Raw genomic sequence first — 20,275 nt, 5'->3', positions numbered from 1 at the left:
AGGGCAGTGCTAACGCACAAGTCCAGCATACCTCAGTAGGCAGTGGGCTGAGAGCATGAGGCCAACCGCAGCGTGCAGGGCTGAGTCCCTCAAGAACCACCCCTCATTTCTTTAGTATGGTGCTTCCAGGACCATCACAGGGGCACTGCCAGTGGTGCTTGTGAAAATGTGTGAGTGGGGCTCTCTGGCATGGAGGCCTGGGAATTCTGCCACCGAATGAAGTTTAGAAGCCCATACTCTGGAAGGGGTTGAGGGGAGCGAGATTGAGTCTCCTCTATGAGCACGCCCGGGAGAGATGAATGGGGTGGGCACTAGCAGCCAGCTGGGACTGGAGACCCCAAGATAGCCAGCTCAGGCCCCAAGTCATGGCGTCCTCTGGGGACCCTTTTAAAAAGGGAGGAGGATGACTTCCACAAAGGAGACACTCTCTTAGAACTGAGTGTGTGGGCAGGGAGGGAGTTTATTTGGCTCTTTCTTTCTCAAGTACAACACTAATCCCTGCTAAAAAAAAGTGTTCTGTAAAATGAAGCTGGAGTAGTTTTTTCTTTCAGGAGCTTCAGTGTCATCTTTTTTTCTTGGCAGACTTGTTGCCAAATTAATTAAAATAATCCTGTAATCTTCCCTGAGGACCTGCTTGAGGGGCCTGTTCAGGTTTCCCTTCCTTGTGAGACATCTACCTCCCAGAAACAAAGGGTTTCTTTTAGGCCCTTGAGAGCTGCTTCCGGGGTGAAGAGTCTCTCTGAACCCAAAAGTAGGCAAAACCCCTCCCCCAGAAATCCACTGAGGGCCACTTTGGAAAAAGTCTTGTGAAAAATAATTCTGAAAACCAAAGAAAGTGATTGCCAACAAGGGGTTGTTTTGTTATCTTTTAGTGGCTCTGGAGGTCACTGGTTCTCCCAACCAAGGCTTTGCTTAGACCTTCCACATGCAAAATGTTAAACGAGGATGCCCTTCCCCCTCCCCACCATCACCTTAAAAAACCAAAACTCACTGCCAAGCGAGTCAATTACCGACTCATAGTGACCCCATAGGACAGAGTAGAACTGCCCCTATAGAGTTTTCAAGGAGCACCTGGTGGATTTGAACCGCTGACCTTTTAATTAGCAACCGTAGCTGTTAACCACTATGCTACCAGAGTTTCCACCATCACATTAGGAACAATCAACTGGCCTATTCTTCCCTCGTCCCCAGACTCCAAGACTTCAGAACTTGTTTCATTTTGTTGAATAAAGTCGTGAGTAGATGGCTTTCAGTTGACAGAAAAATTAAATTCACTCATAGTTTTTTGGGTTATAATGGGTCCCTCCCTTGGAAGAAGCCCCAGCAAATGGAGATCCTGGAATTTAAGCAACTTCAGCTTCATGGAAATCTGACTCTGACCCTGGCCAAGTCAATCTCCTTTCTAAGCCTCAGCGTCCTTATCCGTAAAATGGGGTGATCCTACCCACTTCCTAGGGTTGGTTTGAGGATTAAATCAAAACAAACAAACATGTTGCTGTTGAGTCAATTCCAATTCATAGAGACCCTATAGGACAGAGTAGAGCTGCTCCCTCTGTTAAAGGGAGATTATCTAGAGAAAAAAAATACCAACCATTGCCATTGAGTCGATTCTGACTCATAGCTACCCTACAGCACAGAGTAGAACTGCCTCATAGGGTTTCCAAGGAGTGGCTGGTGGATTTGAACTGCTGACCTTTTGGTTAGCACCCGAGTTCTTTAACCACTGCGCCACCAGCGCTCCAAAGGGAGATGAGGCTAACTCATAAAAGGGATGTGTTTCAGCTCATTCAAAGGGAAACTTTCCAACAGTCCGAGATTTCATAGATGGATGGACTGTCTGAAAAGGTAGTGAGGGCCCAGTTATGGGATGTGAGCAAAAAGAGGCCGGAAGCCATCAGTTGCTGAAGAGGCGATTCCAAATTTGGGGAGAGGGGTTCAGGCAGCCGTTGTATCAGATGGGACCCTTTGAGTCTGTGGAGGCAGGAGCATTGAAAGACACCATCCTACCATGTAGGTGAGTGAACAAAAGAGAGACTGGGCAGGAAGGGACTTGGAAGCCTGGGATGGCCTTGGCTGGTAGAGCATTATGTGGCTTAGCACCCCACATTTAGCCTGGCCTATGCCCCTCCCCAGGGGCAGTGGTTGTCTCCAGAGATATTTCTCCTGACTCTACTCCTGGGTCTGCTCTGCTCTGCACTCAGGGGCAGATTACCCAATAAGCAAGGTAACCACAGTTTTACTTGTGTATACTTGCTAATCTGTAGTGAACTATTTCACATGGGTGGTGCAGTGGTCAAGAGCTTGGCTGCTAACCAAAAGATCGGCAGTTCAAATCCACCGGCCACTCCTTGGAAACCCTGTGGGACAGTTGTACTTTGTACTATAAGGTGGCTATGAGTCAGAAGCGATTCGACAGCAATGAGTGTTTTTTGGTCACCACATCTCTAATGTGCTGAAAAACATGTATAACTGTTCACATTTTTTTTTTTTTTTTTTTTATAGCTATGAGTCGGAATCGACTTGACAGCATTGGGTCTGGGTTTTTTATAGATTACTAAATACGCACAGGTCAGCCCCTGCTTACCTTGTTACTGGGTAATCTGTCCCCGTCAGGGACTGTAAATTTGAAAACAGGCTTTGATTCTGTAGGAAGGTGCTGTGGGGTTGGGAGAGAGACAGATGCCAGCCATACCTAGAAGCGGAATCTTTGATGTGGTGAAAAATGTGAAATTGTCCACTATAGATGATCTGGTAATTCACTGTCTGTGCTGTTGGGAGCCTCACATTTCTCCCTGCCTGTGCTGCTATGCTGAGGTGCTGGATGAGCTGGGAAAGCCTCGGTTCAGTCCCATCTTTGCTCTTGAACCTGCTGGATGCAGTGCAAGATACCTAGGTTTCTCCAGCTGGAACCCAGGAAGGGTAATATGTGCTCATCACCTCATTACAGGTGCTACAAAGGTAAATGCTGGGAGACTTGAGAGGCCAACTAGCCTGGACACCGCAGCATGGGTAGAGAGGGAGTTCAGGAAGATCCTTTCAGTCTTTCTGAGCCTCAGTTTCTTCATCTGTAAAATGGGAACAATGGTGTTACTGGGTGGAAACCCCAGGTTCTTGATCAGCATGACTCGTATTGGCCAATAAGTGACAGATTGAGGTGGGAGAACAGGAAAGTCACCTTTATTTCATTGTACAAAGAAATAGAGTCAGTCAGAGTTGCTGCTGCCAAGACTGCTCGCCAAGGGTGGGCAGGCAAAAAAAACCACAAGTTACCCTTAAAAGGGTTTACAGGTAGAGAGTTCATCCAAGTTACATCAGCAATATTCATACTATGAAGGAGCAGTGGGGTTTACCTATAACCTCCAAGCAAAAGCAGTATTCAAATGCAAACCTGGGGTGGGTGGAGGGGGACAGGAGGAGTCCAGCAAAGGAAACAATTTTTCAACACAACACTGTGGGGGTCGAAGCCTGGTGAAGAATACAGCACTGTGGGGGCTCTGTCTCAGTACCCAGCTTTTGGAATCCTGTGACGTTTTAATCAGATCTGCGGTCCTCCAAGTTTAGCCTGCATCAACGTTACCTGGAGGGCTTGTTAAGACCCTGGTTTCTGGCCCCCACCCCCAGAGTTTCAGATTCACTAGGCTTGGGGTAGGGCCTGAAATTTGGAATTTTCTAACAAATTCCCAGATGACGCTGATGTCGCTGGTCTGGGGACCACACTTTGAGAATAACCGAACTAGACCAGTAGTTGGTCTAATGTGAGTTTGCCAGGTGACCACAAGCTCCTCAAGGCCAGAGACCAGCTAGGATCCACTTCTGTGTCTGCTAAGTGACTACTCAGTGTGAGGCACATAGTAGGTTCTCCTAGTAAACATGGTTTGAACTGAGCGGTCCACGGAAGCCAAGCAGGCTGCTCTGAGGCTCTTTGACAAGGGTTGGCAGTGTACAGTGTTCTGGTTGCCATGGCAACCGTTGGCTGTCAGGGATTTGGGGAAGGTAATTATGGGCTCTGCAATACTGGGGAGACAGAGTGAAGGTCCTGGCCAGGCAGTACGTGGACAAGAACGTGGAGGGAGGAGGAAAGGGAGGGTGGCTTTCAAAACCTCCCTTGCCTCAAGCCCTCCCATTTCCTCTTAAGCTTGCAAATTTAAACTTCAGTTGCATAACTGGGAGAGAAACAAAGGGAAGAAGGGGGCGGGATGGAGGAAGGAGGAAAAAAGAAGGGATCCACATTCCTGGGAACCTTTATATGTCAGCCACACACATTCACCCATTTAATCCTAGCTTTACCTCTTCCCTCCACCCACCCACCCACCCACCCCCCATGCCCTGCCTCCGTTAGCCTGTCGGCCTTGCAAAGCTCTGAGAGTCCACAAGACCTTTCCGAGGTCACCCAACTTGCCGTGCCTCCTGTTGCAGGTTTTGGAAACCCGATTTGCTGTCGCCAAGGGCTTTGTTTGCGCCTTTGCACCAGGGCTGCCTCTTAGAAATTGTTGAACTTTTGGACAAGGTTAGAAGGACCTATGGGTGTGGGGTGGGGCAGGGAGGGAGGTCTGGAGATATTTTTTTTAAATATCTTGGGGAGCCTGGCTTGGCCATCTCGGCTTCCTCTATATCTGCTCTGGTGTTTGGATCTGTCCTGACTTTGGGTGCCCCACCCCCGCCCCCCAGTTCTGGCCAAGTTAACCCACTAAGGCAGTGGTTTTCAAATTTCAGTGTGAATCTTATTTAAATTTTTATGTTAAAATGAATTTGTTTATTGGTACATTCATTTGAAATGAAGCTTATTTAAGACTTCAATTTCTGCCTTACCTTGACTACTAACATGCAGTCAAAGTGGAACTTAGCCTTGGTTCCAAGGCCACTGGAGATTCTGGTCCAGGGGCTGGGGCTAGGAGGGCCTTAGGAATTGGCAGTTTTAAAAATCCCTGTGGTGATTCTGATGCAGGTGGTCCAAAGACCACCCTTTTGTTACTGGGTGGAAACCCTAGGTTCTTACTTGGCATGGTTCATAAAAAAAAATATTGGCCAATAAACGAGAGACCAAGGTGGGAGAACAAAAAAAGCACCTTTCTTTTGTTGTACAAGAAAATGGAGTCATTTGGAGCTTACTGCTTACCAAGGGCGGGCAGGTTACTTTTAAAAGGATTTATGAGTAGGGAGTTCATACCAGTTATGCCCACAACATCGTTAATCAATGGACTTTACATATAACCTTCAAGCAAAAGTAGGATTCAAATGCAATGCTGAGTGGGCAGGGTGGGGGGGATCCTATAGGACAGAGTAGCTCTACCCCCATTTTGCTAATAAGGAAACTGATTTCTGACCCAGGGAGGGAAACAAAGAGACTTGTCCAAGGCTAACCTATTGCCTTTGAGACCATTCCATACACAATGACCTTACAGGACAGAGCAGAATTGCTCCACAGGATTTTTAAGAAGCAGCTGCTGGATTCGAATTGCCGACCTTTTGGTTAGCAACCAAGCTCTTAACCACTGCACCATCAGGGCTCTCATCTGGTTAGCTATTGTTTTGTTGTTAGGTGCCACCGAGTGGATTCCGACTCATAGGGACCATCTGGTTAGTAGTCAAGTGGAATTTGACCCGTATCTCCAGAGCCAGCTCCCAAGTTTTGGTAACTGCTTAGTCTTTGGTCCTGGAAACAGTGGGGTCATCACAGCCTTGTGGTTTCAGGAAATCTATTAAACTCATTTACCTTCAGCCCTCATGGCAAGCTCCCAAGGGAAACATCCAGGGCAATGCTTAGCTCAAACGGATTGGAGTGCTAGCGGTGGCATTTCGGGCACTGTGTCAGATAATTCATAGTTGTAGAAAAATGGAGGGGAGGGAGACTTCACATTAGTTTATCAACCCAACTTTTCTTGTAACAAGCTGATCTGGAATCTTTTTTTTTTCTTGTAAGTGAGCTCCTGCTCAAGGCAGTACAACCTTGGAGATTCTTCAAGCCCCTCTGTGCCTGTGAAGTAGAGGAATGCTGAGTCAGAAGGGAGCAGGGAGGAGTCAGGCAGACAGGAATAGGGGGCTGCCCTGGGTAGGAGTGTGGGGAATGGCACCACTCCAAAGTAACAGCTGAACAGAGGCTGCCTGGGGTTTGAGTGGGTGCCCCAGGGAGCCCAGACCCAGCCACTGGGGAAGGTTGGCTCCCCAGGGGTGGGGTGGGGTGGGAAGGGTTTGGACGTGCTTGACGAGAATTAACCGAGCACTTGATGGGGGTAGGCCCTCTCACACGGTTTAAAGACTGTACACTCAACCCCAACATTCTAGTTGGGAGCCCTGAAGCTGGCTCTCCCAATCCACACTTATTCCACTATTGGGGGTCCCCTACTTGCTGGAAAGAGAGGCTTCTTTGGGGATAGGCCACTTACACCTGGGTTTAGATTTTGACTTTCCACCTACTAGTTGTGGGGCCTTGGGACAAATGTCTTCACCTCTCTGAGCCTGCATTTACTCTTCTGTCAAATGGGGACAATAGTGTATACTTTTGAGAAAAGATTTGCAGTAACATGGAGGAAGATCAGCATGGTGCTTGAGATCTAGTTGGTGCTCAATAAATGTAGTCAGTTCCTCCCCACCCTCCTATAGCAAGTGAAAGCAACAGCAAGTGCTCAGTAAACTTCGCTCTATAGAAGAACAAAGGAAGGCTTTGAGGGATCACAGAGGTCCAAAGGTACTAATACAGGATGAGCTTGGCTTTGTGGAATGCTACATCTTAAAAGTGTCTTCCTGGGAGAAGAAGCATTGCTTTAAGGCCAGCTTCTGATCTCCAAGTCCCTGTTGTAGGTATCCCCAGTTCTTGGGTTGTTTATCTTCCTAGGAAACCCTTTGTGGGAGGGCTTGGGGCTGGGCTGCTCGTAGTAGGGAAAAGCCCGCTATCCTGGTGGCCCCTCATCTCTCCCTTAGCAATTCAACGTCTCCTGAGTAGTCCTTAATGTAGCCACGCCTGCACCTACACCTGGACAAACCTCTTCTTCTGTTACTGTTCAATGGAGGTGGCCTGAAAAATACAAAACAGCAGGGCCCTGGACAGGCTGCCAAGTCTTTGCCCTGACATGACCAGGGCTAGCCATAGTCCAGTTCCCTAGCTCTTTTGAAGCCTAAGTTCTGTAACCCCAGCCCATCCTGCCTAGGGGACATTTCCTTATGACCCCTACTGCTTTTCACCCTAGTCCACGCTGCGTAACTCAAGCCCTTTCTTCCTGAATCCTCTGTGGTTTCATCCAGCAAATACCTCCTGCCGCCTGCATTTGTTAGGACATTGGGTGGGGATGCAGGGAGACCTGCTCTGGATGGATTATAGACCAGTGGGGCTGCCAGTACTCCGGAGATATGATTTAAGATAGACAATACCCTAGGCTTTAGAGGTCTGGACAGGACTGTGGAGCCATCACTTCCAGCTGAGGCATCAGGGCGGCTTTCTGGAAATGGGAGCATTGGTAGGATATAAACATGGAGAAGAACAACATTCCTGGTGGCTCAGAGGAATAAAAGTGCACAGCCTATATAAGGATTCATCCAGTTTCACTGGAGTGTATAGTTCGTGGAGGAGACTAACGACAATCAAGCTGAAAAGATAGGTTGGGGCCAGGTTTTGAATGGCCTTGCATTCTAGTCTTAGGAGATCCAATTTTCTGATTACATACCTGCTACATGAACACAGATGTGAATTTAGCCCCTGCCCTTGACAGCAGTTATTCTGAAGTGGGTAGGGCCTTTGTCTAAGAGCCCTAGAGGAGGTCTCTGGAAAAAGCTTGAGAGCACCAGATCCTTGGAGAGGTTGAGATCTGTTTTTTGCAAATCGTTCCAGAAAAAACGGACAATTTGAACTTTCAAGAGAAGGACAAGGAAGATCCGTACAATCACAGAGATTGTTATCACTGCCCTATCTGCCCCGTACACTCTGTCCAGTGTCACAACTATGTCAACACCGCTTGTTGATTTGACTTGGGGGACCCTTCTACAGGCAAAGCAAACAAAATGCATGTAGAATGTAAGGGTTATCAAGCTCATTAATGAAAACATAGAGAGGCTCAGATGATAGAACTTGGGAGGCAGAAGTGTGGGAAGAGAGCAGAAGGGAAGGGCAAGAATGCTGAGAGCCTCACCTTACAACGTCAAGAGATTCTGCCTACAGTTGACAGATCAAAAAATAAAGCTCAAGGATGTTACTTAAATTATAAAGCTTATCCACAGAGGAACTAAAAAAAAAAAAAAGTAGGGATAAAAAATAATTATGTTGGAAAGATGGGGGACAAGGGAGGCAGGCTGTGGTGTGAGCTAACATTACTAGCACTAACTCAGTAGATAATGTCTAAACAACAGGCATAGGACAACCAAACCCATTGCCATCAAGTCAATTCTGACTTGAAGTGACTGCACAGGACAGAGTAGAACTGCCCCACAGGGTTTCCAAGGCTGTAATCTTTACAGAAGCAGACTGCCACATCTTTCTCCCATGGAGCAGCTGGTGGGTTCGAACCGGTAACCTTTTGGTTAGCAGCTGAGTGCCTAACCACTGCATTACCAGGGAGGTCTCCTTCATAGGAAGACAGGAAGCCACAAAAGTATTTAATTACCAGTTTGGAGATAATGACCAGAAGAAAGTGCTAACCAGGGTAAGAAGTTATTCTTTCTGGGCCTCAAAGGTGAGGACAAATGGAGGGGGCTTGGCAGGAAACTGGTGTAACCCTGTGCATGTAACAATTTTGATTCTTAAAAAATGAAGTTTATAGAAACTGTTGAATTGATGTATGTTTTGCTGTACATATTCTCAACAACAACAAATAAAATTTTAAAAATGACCTTTATAGTCACTACTCTTTAGGCACTGGGAGTCAGTAAAGGAGTTCATTCTTGGGGCAGTGTAATGGCTGTTTGGGTATTTAAAAAGTATTTACGTATTCAACATAGAATGGATAGAAATAACATTCACAAAGTACAAAGAGACAACCAGTGCTACCACTGTTTTTCTTTCTGGAAGTATTTTATGCACATATAAGCAAATGTGTATACGCAGTGCTAGCGTGATGCATCACCTTCGCGTGGCCTTTCTTGTCATGGTCCTGTAACTCCCACTCCAGTGGTGGGGTGTGACTGTGCACGTAAGGTAATTGTGGCCCACCAAGGGGATTGGTCAGTTTTGCCATCCCACTAAGCTTAAAAGAGAGCCAATTCCAGAACAAAAAGAGGATCTCACCACCACCAAAGAAGAAGGGCCAGGGCCAAGAGCAGAGCACGTCCTTTGGACCTGGGATCTCTGTGTTGAGAAGCTCCTGGAACCAGGAGACAGAGAGAGAGAGAGAGCTGTAATACTAAAGATGGTGAGAAGCGGTGGCAGAGAAATGGCAACAGGAGATAGCTTGGTAAGCTTCCTGACCTACAGAGCAAGAAAGCTCAGAGTGCCTTTGGGCAGGAGGCTTGCTGGTGGAGTAGGGTGCCTCTGGGCATTTGATGGAGCTAGGTTTGCCTACCCATAGAACTAGAGTTGAGTGTCTTATGCTCGAGGCTTACTGGTGGAGTGGGGTACTTACCGGCAGAGCTAAAAGAACTTTGTAACACTTGCCTGAGTGGGGCAGAGGCTGAAGGGCCAGAAAGAGTGTGCTCGTGGGTACAGCTAAAAAGAGGCTGTCCTGATGTAAGAACAACTGTATTCTGAGTGTTCCTGAACCTGGTTTATAACCTGTTACTTCCCTTTTTTTTTTTTTTTTTTAATAAACCCCATAATTGTGAGTATTGTCTGTGAGTTGTGTGGCCATTGCAATGAATTATTGAACCCAGCAGAGAAGTAGAGTGCCGTGGGAGGGACGGTTGGTGTCAGAACTGGTGAAGATGGTGGAGAGAGGAAGTATGCCTGACCTCTGCCTCATGAGAATCAGTCTTGGGCTGTTGATCTTGATTCTCCTTCCTCCCATGCAGTTAGAGGTCAGATGTCACCCCCACGCCATCTTTACACACAGTACGTATGTTCTTCTCCAATTATTTTAAAACACGTGGTAGCGTTCTATACCTACTGTTCTGTCCCTTGCATTTTTCTCTTACCAATTTATCACAGATTGTTTAGTGTCAGCAATGAGCTTCATTTGTCTTTTTTGTAGCTGGATGGTATCCATGTGTCATGGATTGAATTATGTCCCCCCAAAAATGTGTGTATCAACTTGGTCAGGCCATGTGTGGTTGTCTTCCATTTTGTGATGGTAATTTTATGTTGAGAGGATTAGGGTGGGATTGTAACACTACCCTTACTCAGGTTACCTCCCTGATCCAAGGTAAAGGGAGTTTCCCTGGGGTGTGGCCTGTACCACCTTTTATCTCTTAAGAGATAAAAGGAAAGGGAAGCCAGCAGAAAGTTGGGAACCCATATTGCCAAGAAAGTAGCACGAGGAGCACTGTGCTTCTTTGGACACGGGGCCCCTGTGCCTGAGAAGCTCTTGACCAGGGGAAACCTTCCTCCAGGGCCCACAGAGAGAGAAAGCCTTTTCCTGGAGCTGATACCCTGAATTTGGCCTTGTAACCTACTAGGCTGTGAGAAAATAAATTTCTCTTCGTTAAAGCCACACGCTTGTGGTATTTCTGTTATGGCAGCACTAGATGACTAAGATGCCATGTTTGGACACAGGAACAATAAAGGACAACACCTGTTTATCCACAGCTCCAAGTGTTACCAAACTTGGATTTATGACTAGGTAAAAAATGCTATCTCAGTGACATTTTAATTTGCTTTTCTTTTATGTGTAAGACTGAGAAACTTTCATATGGTTAAGAGCCATTTGTATTTCTTTTTCTGTAAACTGATTATTTCTATCTTTCGCTTCCCCCCCCCAAAAAAAACCCGTTGCCGTCAAGCCAATTCCAACTCATAGCGACCCTGTAGGACAGAGTAGAACTGCCGCATACGGTTTCCAAGGAGTGGCTGCTGGACTCGAACTGCCGACTTTTTGGTTAAGAGCCAAATGCTTAACCACTGCACCATCAGGGCCCCATCTTTTGCCCATTTTTATATTAAACTATTAGTCTTTTTCAATTAGTTATTAGGGGCTCTTAACCTATTAGGGAAATTGGTTGTCTATGATGAGTTGCAAATATCTTCTACTTTGTCACTGTCTTTTGACTTTGCTTTTAAGTATTTGTCATACTACAAATTTTGATTTTTTATGGAGGCAGGTTTCTCAGTCTTTTCATTTATGGCTTCTGGGGATTGTGTCATACTCAGAAAAGCCTCTTGGAGATTATTAGTACCAATCCATGGTTTCTTCTAGGATTTAGGTGTTTTTTTTTTTTTTTTATCATTTAAATCTTTTAAAACTTATATTAGTGTAAGGTATGTATCCAACTTACTTTTTTTTTCTGGCTGGCTAGTGAGAGTGTTTGGGAGAGCGGAGTAACAAAAGGACGGGAAAGTCGGCCAGTGATTACGGCAGTCCATGAGGAAAAAAATGCCTCCCTGGGCAATGGGTACAGGAGAAAACAGATGTGGCCTACACAATCAGGAAGCTGCTGAGATCATTCAGGTGAAAAGTGAACCCAGGTGGGCCTGAACCAGGAGACGGGCAGCAGGAAAGTTGAGAAGGGGAGGTTCTGGAGGCAGAATCCATATGACTCAGTTACTAGTTCAATGGGAGAGAGCCAAGAAAGTAAGTGTCCATTTCCTATTCTGGTGATGCCACTATGGGCAGAGACAGGGAGCCCAGTACTCTCATGAGTGCTCCCTCCTCTGAAGCAGGAGGTTAAGAATGCAAAGTAGAAGTTTGAAGGTTCAGTGGGACTTCCAGGGGAGATGTCCAACAAGATGTTGAAAAGGTGGGACTGAGAATCCAAGATCCAGGTAGAGAAATTCCCTATACTTTCTTGAAGGCCTAATGTAGGAGTTACATGTCCAGTCCCCTAGTGGACACAGTGTGTCCCTCCCTGAGAGCGACTGCATTTATCAAACCTGCTGGAGGGGCTGGTTCAATGACATGAATGACTGGATGCAGGACCCAAGAAACCTAACACTGACGCCCTGGTTAAGAATCCCCTTTTTATAAGACTTTACTATTTCAACGTGTTTTGGCTAGTGTTTGGTTGGTCCTGTTTTCACAGATGAAGAACAGGTTCTGATAGAAGTAAACTGCCCATTGTTCCAAAAGGAACTGGCAGCAGAGTCTGTAGTAAAAACAATATCCAAAAACACCAAACGACCCTATAGAACAGAGTAGAATTGCTCCATAGTCTCCAAGGAGCACCTGGTGGATTCGAACTGCCAACCTTTTGGTTAGCAGCCTTAGCTCTTAAACCTCTACGCCACCAAGGTTTCCAATAATAGTAAAGACTTACATTTCTAGAGCACTCACTATCGCACTGTGCTAAGTGCCTCACTTAAACCTCATAACCCTGTAACGCAGGAAGCACAGTAAGGGTCGGAGGTGGGACTCACCCCCACCAAGGAAACCAGACTTTTCAAATTTGAGGCGCCCTTCTCCCGACCTCCCCCCCTTCCCGCCTCCTTGGCCCAGCGCTCATCCCTGGCTGGTCACTCCCTGCCCCGTCCCCGCCTCCAGCAGGTCCGCATTCAAGTCTAAGGTCAAGCTGTTCCGCCCTCAGACGACCCAGCCTCGCCACTCTCAGGTGAGGAAACAAGGCCGTCCAGGGGAAGATGCCGCGAGCACCCGTGGTGCCCCAGCCCGCGGCGACCCACGACCTGGTGGGCAGCCAGCCAGGGAAACCGCAGGGTCACGGGAGGAAGGAGCCACCCCTCGCCCTCTCGCTCGACCCAGGATGACGCGCCAAGGGCGGGCGCCGGCAGCCGCGCAGGACGCAGAGGGGGCGGAGCCAGTGCGGGCCGTACCAAGAGCACGGATTCGCAGGGGGGAAGGAAGGCCGGGCCCCGGGAGCCTGTGCGCGCGGCCCCTGACGGCCACGCCCTCCTCCCTGCGGCCGGCGCGGAAGGTGGTAGCGCCTCTGTGGTGCGGCCCTGCGTCCTGCTCCGGTGCCCAAGTGAACATCCCTGGCCACCGGCGGTGAGTGGGCGCGATCGCGGGAGCGGGTTGGTGAGGTATAGGGGCGCAGCACAGACGCGGGGACTCCATGGACCGGGCACCTTTTGTCCACCTCGGCCGCCCGGCTACTGGGCGCCGGGGGCGGGCTCACGAGACGGTTGTGGCGCGCCTCACTGGATGCTCGCGGGGAGATCGCGACTCCCACCCCGGCCCCTTCCCTGGCGGCCCGTCCCCTCAAGCCGGCTTCTCGGAGTCGGCTTGAGGGTCGTCGTTTCCACAGCCGAGGCCGAGGGCACCCCGCAGGCCCTTCGACCGAGAGTCGAATCTCGACGTCAAAGGGCTCGGGCTCCAGTCTCTGCACCACCACGCTCGGGCTAAGCCACTTGTTTCTCCGAGCCTCAGTTTTCCCGTCTATACGATGGGCCTTATGAGGCAGCAGATCATTGGGGTAACTCACGTAGGAGGCGCTCATGAATGCGAATGGGAAGCGAATCTGACCCTGCAGCGTCAGGCGGGCTAAGATCGAGGGCTCGGGGAAGCCCAGCCACCCGGCCTTTCCAGGGAATTGCCCTGTGTGGCATGCGTGGGGGCAGTACCCCCAAGGTTCTCGCAGGTACCTTGATGGTCGTAGCGACGTTCCTTGGCCCAGCTCTGCAGGGCAGTCGTGGCACCCCTAGGAGCAATTGGGTAATAAATACATAGGTCGGGGTCTACTGGGTGGTGGGGCTTCAGGGAACCTGGCCTTGACTTTTTGGTTTTCAGCTCATGGTGTAAATTGATGACCAGTACTGGGGAGCCTGGAGCCATTTCAGTGAGAGTGGCTGCCTCCTCTCTTAGACCCATAAAGGTGTGGCCTTCCTCCTGAGCTAGGGAATAGTGCGCACAGGAGTAGTGGGCTGGAGTGGGTGGTATTGGGTTTGAATCTTGGCTCCTTGGCAGGGTACTTAACTTCTTTGAGGCTCCGAATCCTCATCAGTAGCACCAGTAGTAAGTAGAGCCCACCCTTGCCACCCCTACAGGATTGATGTTCTGAGGATCAAAAGAAAGTGTGTTCAAGAGTGACACTGAGAACTGTGATGTTCCTTATAAGCTAAGTGGTTTTCTAACCTCTCTGGGATTCAGTGCCCTCAGTATATAATGCTGGAGTTCCTTGGGCCCTTCTCTTCATGCAAGAGGCATTGTCTCATTAACCGCTCACATGGTCTACCTGCTCAGGCCCCTTTGAGTGGTTGTGGGCTTGGCTTGACCAGGAAAACAGTCCAAAAAGGCCCAGTTGGTAAACAGTGAACTCAGAAGGCATCCACTCTCCTTTATTTGTGTACCTTTAAGGAATTCTTATTTTCCTTTTGAGAGTGTGTGGTCAACTCTTGAACTTCTCATGACATTCATTCTTTCTGGTGTAGGAAATTTTCATTGGCGCAGAGTATCTAAAATGGGTCTGCATTTCAGAGAATCGAATGTTAGCTTTCACTTGTGTGGGGTGTTGAAAACTTTGGAGTAACAGCTCTCCAAAATTATTCAGGTTTAGCACTTGGAAAAATAATGGGTGGGTTTGAAATGAAACTAACCAAGGGCTGAATTTCTGCGCCGGTCAACAACAGCAGCGACTGCAGCGAAGGAGTAAGACAGGTGAACACTCCTGGCTCCTATGAGTTTTTAAATAGTCACAGGGGATATCTGTTGCCTGACAAACTTGAGACGGTAGGACCTGCCATTGACCCTGGGCTGATCCCCTTGAAAACCAGAATCTCTATTTATACGTTAGAGACAGAATCTTTGAAATCAGTGCTTGGAATATCCAAAACATTGACTTGTTAGGTCCATGGAGCATTTAAAGTTAATAAGGAAGTTGCTTTTAAGCAACTTTTTTTTTTTTTTTTTTCCTAACGAAAGCTTATGTAATTATAGGACCTTCCATGGTTCCAAAGAGGCCTGCCGCCTCCTCTTCAGTACTCCCAGCTCTCTTGTGCTTTCAGAAGGAGCAGAGCACCGGGTTGGGAGTCAGTGTACCAGAGTTCAGGCTCTGCCTGTAGCACTGTTTCTTTTAGCTAGCAAGCCACCCCAGCCCAGTGGGCTTCAGTTAAGGACTTTGGGCTTTAACTTTTCATTATATGTCAGATTCATAGGCTCCAAAATTCCCATTAGTAGGGTCGCTATGAGTTGAAATTGACTCGATGGCAACGGGTTTGGGGTTTTTTGGTTTTATGTATTTGCTGGAGCCCCAGTGGCACAGTGGTTAAGAGCTTGGGCTGCTAACCGAAAAGTCGGCAGTTCAGATCCACCAGCCAGCCGCTCCTTGGAAACCCTATGGGGCAATTTTACTCTTGTCCTATTTTTTTTTTTTTCCTATAGGGTCACTGAGTCGGAATCAACTTGGCAGCAGCAGGTTTGGCTTTTTTGGCTTATATATTTTCCAGATATTTTTCTTCACACAGAACCTTTATTATTAAAAATTTTAACACAAAACTAAAGTGATAGTAGTTGTCCTGTTCTGAGGTTTGCTTTTTATTACTTCATGGGGATGTCTTATGTCTTTCTATTTTACTCTGTAAAGATCTACCTCATTCTTTTTTAAAATTGCAGAGTATTTCAGCAACCAGTATCGATGAAGAAAGTTTGTGTTGACTGCAAAGCATTTTGCTTTGTGAACTCTGCCGCCCTGAGTGATCCTGTGCTTTATCTCAGGCAGATATATTTGCATAATGAAGTCATAGAAGTAAAGAGATGGATCAGTGCATATGAACATTTTCATTGTATTCATTTGCAGATATGATTACCTATAGCAGTGAACCATACAGACAAATCCTATCCCTCATGGATCTGACCTTTTAGTGGGGGTGGGGGGGGCATGGGCAACATATAGGATTTGTCAGAGGGTAAATTCTGTGAAGAAAAAATAATACAGGAGTGTGTGTGTATAGATGTTGTGACTTTAAATGTCAATAAAAACCCAGCACCCAGTGCCGTCGAGTCGATTCCGACTCATAGCGACCCTATAGGACAGAGTAGAACTGCCCCGTAGAGTTTCCATATTGTCAAATTCCCCTCCAAAAAGGTGGTATCCTATTATTTTTCTACTAACAGAGCCTTGTCTTTTTTTAATTCAGAAATTCCAAGGCCAGTTGCAAAGACTAACAGCTAATGGCAGAGATACTTTTATTTCAGGGAAGATTATGATAGATTCTGTGCTAAGTGTATACATATACACAAATAATATATGTATTATTCATATACATATATAAAGTTCTTCTAACAACTCCCCAAAAATTGGTATTCCCATGCCCACTTTATAGCTGGCGAGGCCAGCTCAGAGGCGGAATCGCTTGCTCAAGGTCACGTGGCTGTGAGGGTGAAGCTGAGGCCCTCACCCAGGGCCATTTGCTTCCAAAGCCCTCACTTCTCCTTTTGTGCTGCAGTATCTCATTTTCTGACTCTAGAGGATTTTTGTTTTGTGAAAGAGAATCTCCTAATGCATGTAATTGCTTAATAATACCATTGCTTGTTGCTCCCACTACCACAAAGCACAAGTAAATTAATTTGTCTTGTGTGTCTCACTGTATATCTTCTTTGAGTGTAAAAAACATAGATTCCTGGATGGTGCAAGCAGTTTGCCATCGGCTGCTGTCCTAAAGGTTGGCAGTTGGAACTCACTCAGCGGTGCTACAAAAGAAAGGCCTGGCATATTGAAGTGGATGTCTCCTATAGACACAGAGGATGCCAGTTCTTTGTTACTGTTTTTAGACAGGCTACAGAATAAAACTTGTTTTCCCATGCAGTGCTTGTTACCTGGCACTTAATAGAAAGTCAGACTCACTGGGCAGATGGGGAGAAGCACCCAAGTCAGAGGTGGCTTACCTGCTTATATAGGCCATTGGCCCACAGCAGGCCTTAGTTTCTTTATCTATAAAGGAGGGGAAAGAATCTACCTGCCTCCTGAAGTGGCTCCAGAGGTTGTTACTTTTACAGTTTATTCTCCCTATACTTCATCTTGGAGCCCTGGTGGCACAATGTTTAAGCGCTTGGCTGCTAACTAAAAGGTCAGCAGTTTGAATCTACCAGCTGCTCCTTGGAAACCTTGTGGGGCAGTTCTGCCCTGTCCTGTAGAGTTGGTATGAGTTGGAATTGACTTGAAGAGGTTTTTTTTTTTTTGGTTATACTTCATATTGGCAGTGTTTAGATCCCTGTGGAATGACACTTGGCCCTCAGGGTATAAGCTTTTATATTCAAGGTCTGGTTCAGGCACTTGAGAACTCTGATGGTGAGGGAAGCAAACAAAAACACACCAGGATGGCAGAGTGTGATGAATTCATTCTTGAGATAATGACTGTGTGGCACTTCTTAGTGCCCAGCCTGGCATATGCCACCATAACAGTGGGTGTTGGGGAGCATTCAAGAGGAGCTGTCTTTATGTGGGGGAGTCATGCAAGGCTCCACAGAAGAGGTGACATTTGAGTTGGGTTTTGGAGGACCCCAAAGCATACCAACTCTGGGGTGTATAGGGTGTAGGGTGCGTGAGGCTGAGCAGCAGATGGGGGCTTGTGAGCCATGCTAAGTGATGGGGAGGATTGTAAATTGGTCGGTGATGCAGCTAGCTGAGAACAGTGTTTTCTTGTATTGGATATTTAGACTTTCTTACTATCTCATGTCCTTCTGTGTGAATGAATTAGCAATCATTTGGGAATCTTTCCGTGCCTAAATTTCTAGTTACATGTTTTAGAGCTCTACATTTTGCAAGTGTTTTTCTCCACCAGTTGCTCCCCAGGTGAGATGTTGACATAAATTGTGTACCTGTTGGGTTTAGTGTGTGTGAAGGTGGCAGGAGAGTCCCATGAGGCAAGGCATGGTTCTTTGCAGGCTGATGTTCCTTTTGGTTGGGTACAGTGCAACCAAACTCATCAGTCACTGTCATACCTAATGCTGGTTGGTGTGGCAACTTGGGTAATGCTTGGTTATGTTGTGGGCAGAGCATGGCAGGTGGAGGGGAGCCTGGACCTTTCTCTGGGCGGTTTATGGAGAAAACTGCTCATGTGGTAGGCTTCTTTCACCTATATAGAGGTGACATGGTTGGGGAGAAATCTAGGATGTGAACTAAGAACTGTCCTTTAATTGGAGGGCTGGAGGTTGAGTCATTCTGACCTCCTTTGTACAGCCGTTTGTACATAGCTGCAAGAATTATACACATGCTTCCTAGAAAATAATCAGTTTGGAGGCTAAGCTAGAATATAATGGTGGGCCAAACTGTGCTGCTATCAGCTGTGGACTGTTCTCAGAGAATTGAATTCTTTAGGAGCTTTTCTGTGGTAGAGAAAATAGAATGGAAAAAGTTGACATTTGTCCACATGGTTATAGTACCAAGGAGGAAGGTAGATGCTGTGGGTGTGTGCCCTCAGGTGTGGAACTTATGTAATTTACTTTCAGGTGAAATTTATGAAATATGCTTAGTCATTTTTTTTTATCTCCCTGGTTTTATCTGCAGTGCTTGTTCCTCTGATCCTCTCTTCCTCCCCGCCCTGTTTGTGGAACTCTGTCTCCTGCCTCACCTCTTACTTTGGTGTTTACGTAAATGTAGACTTCTGTGATTTTGTGATACTTCGACCCTTACGGTCATGCCTTCTCATTGCGTTGAGTAGGCCAGTTCTGTCCAGAGATTTGCGGGGCTGTGTAGAGACACATTAACTCGTGGTCGTCTTTGGACTCAGTTGTGACGATTCCAGCTGTAGGTCACTCAGGTTAGGCTTTCAACACCGCAAACAGGGCTGGTGGTTCCCGAATACACAGGAGAATGTATTAGCCAATTGTACCTAGGTTCTTCCAGGGGTGGTGTTTAGGTTGGCACACACACCATTCACCACAATGTTTTCCATCAGATTTGAGGTCTTGTGAAGAAAAGCGTTTATTGGTTTTGGTTAAGGGTTTCAGAACCCTTGTGGTTGTTTGTGAAACTATATAGTAATATGTAGAAAGGTTGGACACAGTCCCTCATGTAATGTGATTTGCAAACTCTAGAAGGTCATTTAGCAGCACAATAGCAACAAAAAAGTCCCACCCCACTGACCTGAACCCTCCCCCAAAGGAGGCCTTTCTCCTTGTTAGTAAGTAGCCCCACCATCTCTCTTGTCACTGAAGCTCCAGGTACAAAAGACCCCTTTTCCCTCTTCTTCATCCTAGGTCTCCTACCACCACCTAGACTGTCAGTTTTTAGCCTTCGAATCTTTTTCTACTCCCTTGGTCTTATAGTACCCCTTGTGGTTTCCTGCTGCACTAGCCCCCCTAATTGGCCTTCCTGAGTCCATACTTCTTCCTCCCTGCTACTCCTCACGTCCCAAGATCTGTCCATGGTACCATTGCTAAATTGATCTTGAAGTGCTGCTTTTATCACCCCTCCTTTGTTCAACAATTTACAATGGGTCTCCTGGTCTTATTGTTATGTTTTTATTTCTACTCCATATACTTCCATAAAGGATATGAAGTGACTTATATTACAAGGGGTCTAATTCGCTCTCTTTCTAACGGCAATACGGTTGGAATAGAACGTGAATTCAGTGAGAACAGTGAGCTTTCCTGTTATTTACATGAGTGTAAGCCCAACACAGAACAGTGCCAGCCATAAGATAAAACTAAAAAAAAACCCAAACCCATTGATGTCGATTTGGTTTTGACTCATAGTGACCCTATAGGACAGAGTAGAACTGCAGCATAGGATTTCCAAAGAGTGGTTGGAGGATTTGAACTGCAGACCTTTTGGTTAGTAGCCAAGTTCTTAACCACTGCACCACCAGAGCACCAGGCATGAGGTGGGCACTCAAAAAATATTAAGTGTATGAAATGGATGAATAAATGAATGTGATTCTTCTCTGCCAACTTTACTGCCAAGCTTTTCCCAGATGTCAAATCAGGTCTGATCTGAGCTTTTAAAGATTATTCTAAGGTACGATATGATAATTACTGGTGATTGGAATGTGAAAGTTGGAAACAAAGAAGGATCAGTACTTGGAAAATATTCCATGGTAATAGAAATTATGCCAGAGATTGCATAATAGAATTTTGCAAGACCAATGATCTATTCATTGTAAATACCTTTTTTTAAATTGTACTTTAGATGAAGGTTTATGGAGCAAACTAGTTTCTTATTAAACAATTAATACACATATTGTTTAGTGACATCGGTTGGCAACCCCACGACATGTCAACACTCTCCCCTTCTCGACCTTGGGTTCCCCTTACTAGCTTTCCTGTCCCCTCCTGCCTTCTTATCCTTGTCCCTGGGCTGGTGTGCCCATTTAGTC

General features: G+C 46.7%; 1 protein-coding gene and 1 long non-coding RNA gene across 6 annotated transcripts in view; one reads left to right on the top strand and one right to left on the bottom strand.

Annotated features, from left to right (window-relative positions):
• LOC126087399 (uncharacterized) overlaps positions 1-20,275 on the bottom strand; it is a 79,127-nt gene that overhangs the window by 24,252 nt on the left and 34,600 nt on the right. The gene's annotated exons all lie outside the window — the stretch shown is intronic.
• LOC126087391 (NADPH--cytochrome P450 reductase) overlaps positions 12,898-20,275 on the top strand; it is a 90,423-nt gene continuing 83,045 nt past the window's right edge. The window contains exon 1 of one of the 5 annotated variants that reach the window (XM_049904843.1): positions 12,898-13,010. The gene's annotated coding sequence lies outside the window, so the exon portion shown is untranslated. Of the gene's footprint in view, positions 13,011-15,341; positions 15,376-20,275 lie in introns of those variants that run through there. The other 4 variants (XM_049904846.1, XM_049904849.1, XM_049904848.1 and 1 more) reach the window with 4 other exon arrangements.

This window comes from Elephas maximus, chromosome 12 (assembly GCF_024166365.1).
Source record: "Elephas maximus indicus isolate mEleMax1 chromosome 12, mEleMax1 primary haplotype, whole genome shotgun sequence".
In the NCBI taxonomy this organism is placed as follows: Eukaryota; Metazoa; Chordata; class Mammalia; order Proboscidea; family Elephantidae; genus Elephas; species Elephas maximus.
The sequence above is the reverse complement of the archived record's forward strand: the minus strand, read 5'-3'. Positions and strand labels throughout refer to the sequence as shown.